At 46.0% G+C, this 14,474-nt stretch overlaps 1 protein-coding gene across 1 annotated transcript in view; it reads right to left on the bottom strand.

The window, feature by feature from the left end:
* GAB2 (GRB2 associated binding protein 2) overlaps positions 1-14,474 on the bottom strand; it is a 148,110-nt gene that overhangs the window by 79,668 nt on the left and 53,968 nt on the right. The window lies entirely within an intron of this gene.

Raw genomic sequence — 14,474 nt, 5'->3', positions numbered from 1 at the left:
ACTAAGTATTTATCATTACAAAAGACTAGCCAGGCTACCCAGGAAATCCAATCAAGTAACCTGCCAGACAGGAGATAAACAACGACAGGAGAAAAACAACATTCAAAATTTCTGTTTTAGATTGCCTTTTTTGTGATGTAGGTATGATGTATCTGAGGGGTGGTCTTAGGTTACACCCCTTCTGTGATGTATATATGTTGTTTCTGGGGGTGGTCCTGGACTCCAGGGCGGCAAATTTAAAATGTCTATATAAGAGCTTGCACACCTTTGCCCTAGGTCCTCCTCCTTCCTCCTGGGTGTGGGGGGAGCACCCTGTTGCAACAGATCAATAAAGATCAGGCTTACTAGCTGCTTTGCTTCTCAATATTCTCTGGTTGGCCTCTGTTATTCTCTCCTACCAATAGGGAACCTATGTAAGGACTCTATATGGGCTCTTGGATACCCCATAAAGGGAAAGGGGCAATTTTTGTTTACAACAAATATACTTCCCAATACATATCCTGTATCGGCCTGTTGCCCCAACACCTTCCTCCTATGTTAATCATGTATAACCCTCCCCTTTTCTGATGTGGCAATGATGTAGTGATGATGCTTAATGAACTGTATGCTGGGATAAGATAGACACGTTTAAAAATCCTTGTCACCCCATCCTCGGGGTTCAAAATTCCTCTTTGAACCTGTTGTGCAATAAACTTTGGTCTACAGCTATTTGCTGGTGGCTGGACTCCTTCCTTTATTCAGCAGGGACCCGCGGGCTCTGCCCGATGAGCTGGGTGACTGGGCAGCCTCGCACCTAGATTTTTCCGTAACAGCAGTGTAAGAAACTCAGATATAGAAGCTAGGTGCAAAATGGCTCCTTAAAACGGGGTTACAGTCGCCAAAGCGGAATGCGCAGTTGCACAAACAGGATGTGATTTTATGTTTCCAGTTCAAATCCCAGCTTCAAAACCCACCAATTCCAAACCCCCCCCCCCAGTTTTTAAGGGAGGCAGGGAAGACAACAACAAGCACACACTGCAACTTTCCATTTCCCACAAGCGGCGAGACACCGCAATCAAACTCGGTTTGCACGTTTACGGCGCAATTCTTTGTCTGGAGCACCACACCTGTGACCCGGATTTTAAGAGGCGAGGAAAGATGCAAGAGACGTGGCAATAAGATACCCTCTCGAACTTCGTGATTTATTGGCATTTATGAGGAAATAGGTCCGAGCAAGGGGAATGCACAAGCAACCATGCTCCTGTACACTGAGGCGGTTTCTCTGACAGCCCTCTCTGCAAAAAGGACAGGCACGCCCCATTAAGCACGATTGGCTCCCGGCCTCAGGGCATCCATCAGCTTGGCAGGGAGGGCAAACCAAGCTTGAAGAATTCACACTTCAAGGCCAGGCCTGCAAGAGCCTCGACATTTTAATGAGGAAGGCTGAGGATTTTTCCTTGCAGATGAGGAAAGAGACAGAATTTGTGGTGTGCCTGCTGTTGTGGTGAGCTCTGGTGGCTACTTGCAAAGTGTGGCTTGCTAATGGGGTCCAAAATTTTGGAGTGTGTGCACACCCCACTGTCCTTGCCCCACTGCTGTGGGCTTTAGCTAGGACTTAGTGCCCTGCCAAGGAATCTCAGGGGCCGCACTGCCTTATGGTCCCGAAAGATCTTTATTGGCTCCCAGTACGTTTCCAAGCACAATTGAAAGTGTTGGTGCTGACCATGAAAGCCCTAAACAACCTCGGCCCAGGATCCCTGAAGGAGCATCTCCACCCCCATCGTTCAGCCCGGACACTGAGGTCCAGCTCAGAAGGCCTTCTGGCGGTTCCCTCCCTGTGAGAAGTGAGGTTACAGGGAACCAGGCAGAGGGCCTTCTCGGTGGTGGCGCCTGCCCTGTGGAACGCCCTCCCAGCAGATGTCAAGGCAATAAACAACTATTTTACTTTTAAAAGACAACTGAAGACGGCCCTATTTAGGAAAGTTTTTAATGTCTGATGCTGTCTTGTTTTTAATATTCAGTTGGAAGCCGCACAGAGTGGTTGGGGAAACCCAGCCAGATGGGCAGGGTATAAATAATAAATTATTATTATTATTATTATTATTATTATTATTATTATTATTATTATTATTATTAATTATTATGGGTAGCATTCCAAGGGCTGCATACCAGCAGTTGGCAGAGCAATGCATGTAAGTTTTTCATTGACCACACAGTGGGCAACCATTTTAACTGCTATAACAGTTATAAAGGTAAAGGGACCCCTGACCAGTAGGTCCAGTCGTGGCCGACTCTGAGGCTGCTGCGCTCATCTCGCTTTACTGGCCGAGGGAGCCGGCGTACAGTTTCCAGGTCATGTGGCCAGCATGACTAAGCCGCTTCTGGCGAACCAGAGCAGTGCACAGAAACGCCGTTTACCTTCCCGCCGGAGCAGTACCTATTTATCTACTTGCACTTTGAGGTGCTTTCGAACTGCTAGGTTGGCAGGAGGAGGGACCGAGCAATGGGAGCTCACCCCGTCGTGGGGATTCGAACCGCCAACCTTCTGATCGGCAAGCCCCAGGCTCTGCGGTTTAACCCACAGCGCCACCAGCATCCCATATAACAGTTATAGTGGACCTTAAATTCATCAGTGTTCATCCCAGGTAGGCAAATAATTCTGGGGTGCAAAGCCAGAGAACTGAGGGGTGTTGCGGAAATTGCGCTTGAGATCCATGTTCAGAGTATTGGGATTGGGAGCTCTGCTGGGGGCTAGATATAGGCCTGCACCTAAGTAGCTGCCCAACCCTGCCTTTGTTGTGTTCAGCCACTCAGCAACCCTAGAATCACAGAATTGTGGGAACCCCAAAGGCCATCTAGCCCAATCGCCTGCAAGGCAGGGACCTCAACTAAAGCACTCATGACATCTTGTAAGGTTGCCCCCCCCATTCAAGACGATTTGCCCAAGGATACCCGAAGGCTCCATGGCTGATTGGGGGCTTGAGCTACAGCTTGCATAAAGAGCTACCTCCATCTAGCTCAATATCGCCTACACTGACCGAAAGTAGCTCTCCAGGAGTCAAGACTCTGGGTACATTCCCAGTTGGGGATTGAAATTAGGACCTTCTCAATGCAAACTAAACATTCTCCTACTGAGAATTATATAGGTAAAGGGACCCCTGACCAGTAGGTCCAGTCGTGGCTGAGGCTGCTGTGCTCATCTCGCTTTACTGGCCGAGGGAGCCGGCGTACAGCTTCCGGGTCATGTCTACTTGCACTTTGATGTGCTTTCGAACTGCTAGGTTGGCAGGAGCAGGGACTGAGCAACGGGAGCTCACCCCGTTGCGGGGATTCGAACCGCCAACCTTCTGATAGGCAAGTCCTAGGCTCTGTGGTTTAACCCACAGCGCCAGCCGCGTCCCCAACTCTTCCAACTCTTAGGATTCTACAAATTAAGAGTGCAGTGTTTTTAGAGGAGAAGATTGTGACGACTTTACCCGGCTCTAGGAAGAGCCGTCAGTTCCTTGCCAAAGCCGCACAGCCAATCCTGCTGCGTCTTACTCCCAAAACGAAATGCAAACATGCGTACTTTCTGGTGACACCTGTTTACACAGCCAAAGCGCCTTTTAATCCAATGTTGTATTTTACCCAACAGCTGGGTTTGTTTGCTTTCGGCCACGTTCTCCGACAAGGAAACACAGGAGAGCCCCTAGCGCATGAGGAGAACACGAGGAAAGTACTGTATATGAGCCCGTTGTGCATGCGTTCTTGGGGAAGGGTAGCTGTTCACACAATCTGATGATGTTTTCCATGGAAACCTAGGAAGCTGACTTATGCTGAGTAAGAACGATCGCAAAACAACAACAAACCTCTGGTTACCTGAAGCATATTCAATAAACACACAAGGCGTAACCGGATGTACCTTTGAAAAAATAATATATACTATTCATTGTATTGAATTGTAGATTTCAACAAACGTAGCTCATAAAGTTCAACGAAAAAGGTAGAAGACCCAGTGGATCAGTTCATTCTCTAATCAGTTTATGCATATGGTCCATATATGTGAAAGTATCTACTCCACCTGTCTGTTCATAGACAGTCCACATGAAAGGTTGTTGCAGTTCCACAGAATCCTTTCACAGAGTCTAAGAAAAAGGATTTCTACTGCTATGCTATAAGATCCACTGTCCTGTGATATCACATATGAGTTTGTACAACTGATGAGGGGCAAAGATGGCGCTGTGGGTCCACAGAGCCTAGGACTTGCCGATCAGAAGGTCGGCGGTTCGAATCCCCGCGACGGGGTGAGCTCCCGTTGCTCGGTCCCTGCTCCTGCCAACCTAGCAGTTCGAAAGCACGTCAAAGTGCAAGTAGATAAATAGGTACCACTCCAGCGGGAAGGTAAACGGTGTTTCCGTGCACTGCTCTGGTTCGCCAGAAGTGGCTTAGTCATGCTGGCCACATGACCCGGAAGCTGTACGCCGGCTCCCTCAGCCTGTAAAACAAGATGAGTACTGCAACCCCAGAGTTGTCCCTGACTGGACCCTAATGGTCAGGGGTCCCTTTACCTTTACCACTGATGAAGCCCAATACGGCAAAACAAGGCGCGCACACACACACATACATTTTTTTCAAAGGGACACCCCACACTGCCTATATTTTGCTGCAGGTCCCCCTTATTATTATTTGTGATAATAATACCTGCTCCCTTTTAAGGTGGAACGGAAATATCCTAACATCACAGTGGTACCTCAGGTTAATACTTAATTCGTTCCGGAGGTCCGTTCTTAACCTGAAACTGTTCTTAACCTGAAGCACCACTTTAGCTAATGGGGCCGCCTGCTGCCGCCGGAGCACAATTTCTGTTCTCATCCTGAAGCAAAGTTCTTAACCTGAAGCACTATTTCTGGATTAGCGGAGTCTGTGACCTGAAGCGTATGTAACCTGAAGCGTATGTAACCCGAGGTACCACTGTACAGTCATACCTCGGGTTGAAGTAGCTTCGGGATAAGCATTTCTGGGTTGCACGCTGCAGCCACTCGGAAGTAATGGGTTTCTGGGTTTCGCCGCTCGCGCATGCGCAGACGGTCAAAATGACATCACGCACATGCGCGGAAGTGGCGAATCACGACCCGCGGACGCGGGTTGCTTTCGCTTCTGGATGCGAACAGGGCTCCGGGATGGAACCCGTTCGCATCCAGAGGTACCACTGAAAAGAGGAAATGGCTGCATACAGCTACAATTTCTCACCAGGCAAAGCGATAGGTGGGGTTTGTAGCCATTTCTGCCTTATCCCTCACCCCCCACCCACCCTGCAAAAATGTGCAGCGTACAGGTCTCTCAGTTTAGCCATGCCATGGCTGGCTGACCAAATCTATTTTCTGTGCTTGAGTAGCTAAGATGCATCAATGCCTTCAGGGAGCTAGGATTTAATATCCCCTCACATTTGAATTAAATAGGAAATTGAGAGCAACACCTATGAACAAAAAAATGAACTGCATCCTTTGTGAACCTATGTGCTATTGCACCCAGTCACTGATTAATCTAACCCAGAACTGTCTACTCTGATTGAAAGCCGCTCTTTGGGGAAAGGGCGGTAGAGCTTGGTGGTAGAACATCTGCTTTGCATGCAGAATGTCCAGGTAAGATTATGAAAGGCTCCTCTCCGAAACCCTGGAGGTTTGCTGTCAAGACGGTAGGCTTCGCCAAGCCAGATGGACCAAACGCCTGATTCAACAGAAGGCAGCTTCCTGTTCTAAAACAAAAGAGATGGTTCAGCTGTTTAGGTATGTAACAGCTAGGATTCTTTATGCCCAAAAATGGAACGAGGTTCCCACTAAGGAATGGGTAAGCCAGGTGATGGGGCTATGCAGAAATGGCAAAGTTAACAGCCAAAATAAGAGAAACTAATGACGATTGTTTTGTGGAAGAATGGAAGCCTTTTTCGGATCACTTAAAGAAATGTTATCGAATGATGCACTCGCGAGCAAGATTTGAACTCTGAGCAACAGGAGGAATTGGAGATTATTATATTGTCGTTATGGTATAAGAAAGGGAAGATAGTGTGCAGCAGAGGGGGAAGAAATTAAAACACCGTGGAAAACGGGATGGGAAGTCGACAAAAGAAAAGGAAAAAAATTACTATGTATTGAAGTGTGTTCTTGGGAGAAAAGCAATGACAAACCTACACAGCATCTTTCAAAGCAGAGACATCACCTTGCCAACAAAGGTCCGTATAGTTAAAGCTATGGTTTTCCCAGTAGTGATGTATGGAAGTGAGAGCTGGACCATAAAGAAGGCTGATCGCCGAAGAATTGATGCTTTCGAATTATCGTGCTGGAGGAGACTCTTGAGAGTCCCATGGACGGCAAGAAGATCAAACCGATCCATTCTGAAGGAAATCAGCCCTGAGTGCTCACTGGAAGGACAGATCCTGAAGCTGAGGCTCCAATACTTTGGCCACCTCATGAGAAGAGAAGACTTCCTGGAAAAGACCCTGACGCTGGGAAAGAGGGGGGGGGGCACAAGGAGAAGGGGACGACAGAGGATGAGATGGCTGGACTGTGTTCTCGAAGCTACCAGCATGAGTTTGACCAAACTGCGGGAGGCAGTGGAAGACAGGAGTGCCTGGCGTGCTCTGGTCCATGGGGTCATGAAGAGTCGGACACGACTAAACGACTAAACAACAACATTGAAGTGTGTATGTTAAACATTTGAAAATTTAATAAAATATAATAATAATAAAATTAGAGGGCAGCTTGCTACGCTTTTTGAAAGGGGTCTCTTCCAGAGGGAGATGTAATTTTGTCAGCATCTCCTAATTTTATAAGGTCTTATTATTAATAATTATTATGTCAATGTATTTATTCGCTGGCTTTCTCCCAAGGTGGGGGGCAGAATTTTTTTAAAAAAACATTGTTATAAAATACAAAGAAAGAAAAACAAACCAGTTACAAGCAATAGCCACAATACACTGAAACACACCAAGAACCAGCATCAGAGATCGCCCTGAAAGCAGTCCAGCACCCTAATTTTCAAAGATCTGTCAAATACAAAGGTTTTGATCTCCTGGTGGACGAGAACAAGGAGGGAGCCAGTCTAACCTCTCTTGAGAGGGAATTCTGCCATCTGGGAGCAGCCACAGAAAAGGCTCTCTCTCGCGTCACCACAAAACTTGCCTCTAATCAGGGTGGATAAAAATCAGTGATTTTAAAAAAACAAAAACCAACAGATTTTTTTTGATTTAAATCGGATTTTTTTAAATAAAATGCTTTTGGAAGAAAAATCTTTCTAAAGAGAGTTTTCTATTTAAGTTACATTATAGTCCAAAGGCTGTTCATCAGGAAATAAGGTTTTGTTTTAAGTTTTTTATGTGTGCTAAAACTCAGTCTAAGTTTTGCTTTTTTAATCGTTTAAGCAAATCAGTTAACAAACATGGATACATAATGCTGTAACATTATTGTTTTAGTTAAATAAATTGTTTCAATTGTTTTTAAGGAAATGATTATTTTTTCTCCTTCCGATAAAGTACAGCAGAAAAGTTGTCCAAATATAAACAGTTAACTTATTAAACCTCACAAGAATTTCATAATTATCTGTCTATGTATTTCTACTAGTAGAACCAAATCAGTAATTTTTGATGTAACTGTAAAAACTACTCTGAAACAACTTTTTTCATCAACAATCTGGCTTCTGCATGCTCAGTCAGTGCATTGTGATAGGAATTTTATAGTCTTAGATATATGGTAATGTTCATAACCGCACGTACATAGATCAGCACAGGAAGACCAACCTGGAACCATTTTGATTCCTAAACTGAGCAAATGTTTTCTCTGCAAGGTCAAAATGGAAAAGCCTCCCCATTGTCTTTTCCTTCACAAATCCTGTCTTAAGGGTATGTCTGTGTTTGAATAGGGTGTGAGCCTGTGACCTGGGCCAGGAACTAAGTATTTATCATTACAAAAGACTGGCCAGGCTACCCAGGAAATCCGATCAAGTAACCTGCCAGACAGGAGATAAACAAGGACAGGAGAAAAACAACATTCAAATTTCTGTTTTAAGACCGCCTTTTTTGTGATGTAGGTATGATGTATCTGAGGGGTGGTCTTTCAAATTTCAAAAATACAGTGGTGCCCCGCAAGACGAATGCCTCGCAAGACGGAAAACCCGCTAGACGAAAGGGTTTTCCGTTTTGGAGGTGCTTCGCAAAACGAATTTCCTATGGGCTTGCTTCGCAAGACAAAAATGTCTTGCGAGTTCCTGCAGGGTTTTTTTCCTCCCCCCCTTTCCCAAGCCGCTAAGCCGCTTATCAGCTGATCCGCTAAGCCGCTTAACAGCTGATCCGCTAAGCCGCTTATCAGCTGATCCGCTAAGCCGCTTATCAGCTGATCCGCTAAGCCGCTTATCAGCTGATCCGCTAAGCCGCTAATCAGCTGATCCACTAAGCCCGCTAATGGGTTTGCTTCGCAAGACGAAAAAACCGCAAGTCGAAGAGACTCGCGGAACGGATTCTTTTCGTCTTGCGAGGCACCACTGTATTTATAAGGCTTTGCATGCCATTTTTCTGGGTCCCTCCTCTCTCCTACAGGTGAGGGGAGCACCATGTTGCAACAGATCAATAAAGATCAAGAATACTAGCTGCTTTGCTTCTCAATATTCTCTGGTTGGCCTCTGTTATTTTCTCCTACCAAAAGGGAACCTATGTAAGGACTCTATATGGGCTCTTGGATACCCCATAAAGGGAAAGGGGCAATTTTTATTTACAACAGCATCCCTCTCTGGTGCTGTCGAGATGCCCCATGTGCCCTGAAGACAGGGGGAGGCTGGTGTGGAGAAGGGGAGGATTGGGCAAGGCTGAACGCACAAAGCAAATCCTTAAGGAAGAATCGTCCGTGTAACTTAAGTCACATTTGCCCACATTCATCAGGAAAATATCTGATGCGTGTGGAGCCAACTTGCTGCCAGATCCAATCAGCACCCCAGAACGTATTTTAATTATCTGCCACACTGGTTGCAGTTTGGAGGTGTTGAAAGGTCAACGTTTACGTCGGAAGGTTTTTGTTTAGCCTGTTCATTAATTGGGGGAGCGGTGGTTTCTTGCATTTTTGGGGGGTGGCACACCACGTCCCACATTAAAGGGGCTTTCAAAAGGTACACACAAAATAAAATGACGAAAACAAAGCCTCCCATTCTGGAAACCATAAATAAAGGATAAATAAAGGATCTAAGGGAGTCAGATGATACATAAATTAAGGCGGCAGGGATAGCCACAAACACACACTCAGTGAAGCTCGTTCCAGACATTAGCCCATCGCCACATGACTTTGCTGGCTGGGGCTGATGGGAGTTGTAGTCCAAAATATCAGGAGGGCGCTAGGTTCACCTAGCAGCAATGTTGTTTTCTGAAGCCTTCTATTTCATACGTGGAAAACGTGATCAGGAAACTCATACGGCCTCGGTCCAGTATATCTGAAGGAGCGTCTCCACCTCCATCGTTCAGCCCGGACACTGAGATCCAGCACCGAGGGCCTTCTAGCGGTTCCCTCGTTGCGAGAAGTGAGGTTACAGGGAACCAGGCAGAGGGCCTTCTCGGTAGTGGCGCCTGCCCTGTGGAACGCCCTCCCAGCAGATATCAAGGCAATAAACAACTATTTTACTTTTAAAAGACAACTTTTAAAAGACAACTGTTTAGGGAAGTTTTTAATGTGTGATATTTTAATGTATTTTTAATCTTTGTTGGAAGCCGCCCAGAGTGGCTGGGGAAGCCCAGCCAGATGGGCGGGGTATAATATTATTATTATTATTATTATTATTATTATTATTATTATTACTTATATACTCTTGCTGGGATGCAGGATTTCAGATTGCAGGTGCTGGAACCATGTGTTGCAGGGACTGCAGCTCCCATGAGCTCCATCCAGATTAGCCAATGGTCAGGGATGATGGGAATTGTAGTCACACAACAACTGGGGACCCAAGACTGAAGAGACAGATGCGCCTTCAAGCTCTACTCTACAATAACATCATTGAATGGAAAAGAGTAGCATCATGGAGACAGCGTTCCAACCTTCTCTGACACCCTAGCTTTCTGTTTGCAGTGAGTTATTCTACGTCTACATTCTGCAGCACTGCATCCTACTCTGTTACGGAGGGTCCCTTAACTCTCAAGTGAGGCTTATGGGGCCACAGGGGATGCCTAGGAGAGGAGGGGGCAGCAAAGCTCTATTGGCCATGTGACCTGTTCTATTAACGCAAATCGTATTTGCATTTGAATGGAAACGTAATTCTGAAGTAAAAGGTTCTCTCCATCTCTCCTTTTTAAGATTCTGTGGCACCTGGGTGCACAAAGCAGTGTATTGGAAGTGATTTGGTGATGTCGCATGGAAGATGGAGCAAGCTTGTTTTCTCCTGGAGGGTAGGACTCGAACCCATGGCTTCAAGTTGCAAGAAAGGAGATTCCTACAAAACATGAGGAAGAACTTTCTGACAGTCAGAGCAGTTCGACAGTGGAATGGTCTTCCTCAGGAGGTTGTGGACTCTCCTTCCTTGGAGGTTTCCAAGCAGAGGTTGGATGGCCATCTGTCATGGATACTTTGGATGAGATTCCTGCATTGCAGAGGGTTAGACTGGATGACCCTTGGGGTCCCTTCTAATTCTACAATTCTATGATTTCTAGGACATCGCTACAGTGGTGCCTTGCAAGACGAAAAGAATCCGTTCTGTGATCCTCTTCGTCTAGCGGTTTTTTTGTCTTGCGAAGCAAGCCCATTGAAGGATTAGCGGATTAGCGGCTTTTAATCTGCTGATCGGATCAGCTGATAAGCGGCTTAGCGACTTAGAAAAAGGGGGGGGGGAGGAAAAAAAACAGCAGGAACTCGCAAGACATTGTCATCTTGCGAAGCAAGCCCATAGGAAATTCGTTTTGCGAAGCACCTCCAAAACGGAAAACTCTTTCGTCTAGCGGGTTTTCCGTCTTGCGAGGCATTCGTCTTGCGGGGCACCACTGTATTTGTGGGTTGGGATTCAATCACATACCAGCCAATTCAGCTTGTGCAACTGAGGTTGATTTGGAGTCCATAACAACAACAACAACAACAACAACAACAACAACAACAACAACCAACAACAACAACCAACAACAACTTATACCCCGCCCTCCCCAACCAAGACCGGTCTCAGGGCGGCTAACACCAAATATAAAAACAATTGATTGAAATACAGCTTAAAAGATAAGATTAAAATACAACATTAAAACATTAAAATGCAGTCTCATTTCAGTGGAAACTCAATCAAAAGCTTTTTTGGGGATAAAAACGTCAAGTCTTCACCAAGGCTAACTATCCAGACTGGTCCTACATGGGCCAGAAAAAAGCCAGGGAAGTCCCCAAATAGGAGTTCCAACACAGAAGGAGAAAGGAAAAAAGAAAGAGGGGGAGGGAATCAAATTGGCTCCAAGGCAAAGGCCAGGCGGAACAAGTCTGTCTTACAGGCCCTGCGGAAAGAGATCAGATCCTCCAGGGCCCTGGTCTCATGAGACAGAGCGTTCCACCAGGCTGGAGCCAGTGTTGAAAAGGCCCTGGCTCTGGTTGAAGCTAATATGACTTCCTTAGGGCCCGGGACCTCTAGAGTGAATATTAATAGTGTGAGGACAGGCCTTCAGATATTCAGAGGCAGCACACTTCCAATTATCAGATGCTGGTGCCATCTCCTTCGGGTGCTGCAGGTGAACTTCTAAGGAGAATTACGCCGGACAGCACCATAAGTTCAAATGCTGGAGACGACAGACCTGGGGCCTGCTCCCGCAAGACAGTCCTCGCGTTTTGTTTTGCTAGAACGAGAAGTGGGGTGTGTATGTCGTTCACACCCGGCTGACGCGTCCCTGATATAAGGCAGCCTTGCAGAACGAAGGAAAAATCTTTCTGCACTCATCACAAGTGTGTGCCTGGCCACATCATTCTAGGAAACCATCCCTCCAGCTGCTGCTGCTGCTGTTGCTATTTCTTCCCTGCTGCTAGACGTCGCCTGTCAGTGCGATAAGCTCAACGACTGGCTGGGAAAGTTTGGGAGAACGTAGGTTGTGAGATGAGAAAGTGTGGTTAAGTTCAAAAGACCGGAGGGTACACAGAGCCTGCTTTCAAAGAGACAAGAGGGAGATAAAAGAGGTTCGCAGGATGGCAGCTGACTCCCCGCAACGTGCTTTCTGGAGCAAGATAGCTTGTGACCGGTCTTGGGTAGCCCCGGCATATTTGGGGGCTGGATGATCTCCATTATTGCACACAACTTAACACAAGTCAACCTGCAGGGCTTTTCGAGCGAGGTGGTCTTGGTTGATCTTGGTTTAGCGGAGAACAGAAATACAGTCATACCTCGGGATAAATACGCTTCGGGTTAGGCAAATTTGGGTTGCGCTCCGCGGCGACCCGGAAGCAATGGAGCGTGTTACTTCCAGGTTTTGCCACGCGCGCATGCGCAGATCGTTAAAATCACGTCACGCGCATGCGCAGAAGCGCCGAAACGTGACCCGCACACGTGCAAACTTAGCTACTCTATTCCGAACTTAAAAATGGAAAGCGTAATGCTGGTGGTCAACAAAAAAGGTTTAAAGACTGTATCAAGGCAAATTTTTTAAAATGTCGTATAAACACCAACAATTGGGAAACACTGGCCAGCGAGCGCTCCAGCTGAAGAACAGCCTTTACCAACAGTGCCATGGGCTTTTAAGACACTTAAACTCAGGACGCAAAGGAGAAATGTGCTAAGAGGAAAGCCCGCTTGGCAAATCCACACCGTGATCAACTCCCACCCGGAAACCAATGTCTCCACTGTGGAAGGACGTGTGGATCCAGGCTTGGCCTCCACAGTCACTTACAGACTCATTGTTAAAACTGTGTTTATGGAAGACAATCTTACTTGGCTACGAGTGATCACCAAAGAAGAAGATTATTTATTGTGTTGTTATTTCTACTGTAAGCTGCTGTGGGTACTTACTAAGTAGAAGAGCAGAACATTAATAACAACACTAATGATAATGATAATTGTTATGTATTGAAGTTCTCACCCTGGCCACCAGGAGTATTGTGTATGTAGTTTTCACTCAGGTCCACGTCAGTTATTTTAGGCGGGAAACCCTGGGTTGTTGTTGCTGCATTGTTGACAGCTGGCTGCCTATAAAAGCAGGCCGGCTGAGCTGTTTGCTGTTCAGTTCTGTCCAGCTTACAAATAAAGAGCTACTCTGGAGAAATCGCTGTGTCGTCTGCTATGTTCGCCCACAACTTAACAATAATAATAATAATAATAATAATAATAATAATAATAATAATAATAATAATAATTGTACCCTGCCCATCTAAGTCGGTTCCCCCAGCCACTCTGGGTGGCTTCCAGCACATACAAAATGATAATAAAGCATTATAAAATAAATGAAAATAAAACAAAGGAGTCCCTCTACTCATTCTCTCCATGCTGACACCTCTCTTGTTCATATTTCCACCCCCCTCCTAAATTTTCTGGCGGACCCCTCCCAGCCCCAACAATTCGTCCTCACGAGCTGAGATTTACAATGGATTAGGAATCGGACCAGTTTGTTTTCATTCCCCCTCCCTCAACCCCATTGATTCTGCCACTACTCTGCTTAACCCCATGAATATTTGACAAGCATTTCAAAACTCAGTTTCCACCTGCATGCATTATTTAATGGGCAACAACCCCCCCCCCACACCCTTCCTTGTTAATGCACATGGGGCAAGCGGGTTCGCTGCATTAGAAGATGACCTCGCGGCTGACCCCCCCCCCCATCGAACGTGCTCTCCTGAGCTGTTAATACAACAGATGTGCCGAAGACAGGGAGGTCTAGGGCAATTTGTCTGCAGGAATATGCCCTCACGCTGCCTAGAGAGTTGCATGTGATTAAGAGGTCGCGGGGTCATCCCACTTGGTTAGGGATGTCAGAGGAGGTTGTTCGGCCCACATTTTTAAGCAAATCCACCTATTTTGTACTTCCCAGACTGATATGCAGATCAGAGTACTGCTACCCATTGGTTTTAACAATGCTCTAAATTTTGCAATGTCGTCCTCAGCAAAAAGCACACACAAAAAAAGCAGAAATCACAGGGGAGTGTGAACAACAACAACAACAACAACAGTGTATTTTAGTTTTAAGTGCAAACAAAAATGCACATTCTGGCATAAATGCATGCTTTGGGATGAAATGTGTTCAAAATTTGCGTCTCTCTCTCTCTTTCTGAGATGTCTGACCTGACTCTTCCAACAATCAGCTTCATGGGATGTCCATGAATTCCAGCATTTTCAGAAATCTTTCGGAGGTCCCAATACGTATCCGCACAAAATGTTAAAAAAACATGTAGCTAGGGACTAGTTCCACATTCTGTCAGCTAAAACCAGAGACTGAAAAGCGGATGATGATGATTATATTCATATCCCATCCGACTAGGTTTCCCCAGCCACTCTGGGTGGCTTCCGACATACATTAATTAATAATAATAATAATAATAATAATA

The sequence above is a fragment of the Podarcis bocagei genome (assembly GCF_964188305.1).
Source record: "Podarcis bocagei genome assembly, chromosome: 6".
NCBI lineage: Eukaryota > Metazoa > Chordata > Lepidosauria > Squamata > Lacertidae > Podarcis > Podarcis bocagei.
The sequence above is the reverse complement of the archived record's forward strand: the minus strand, read 5'-3'. Positions and strand labels throughout refer to the sequence as shown.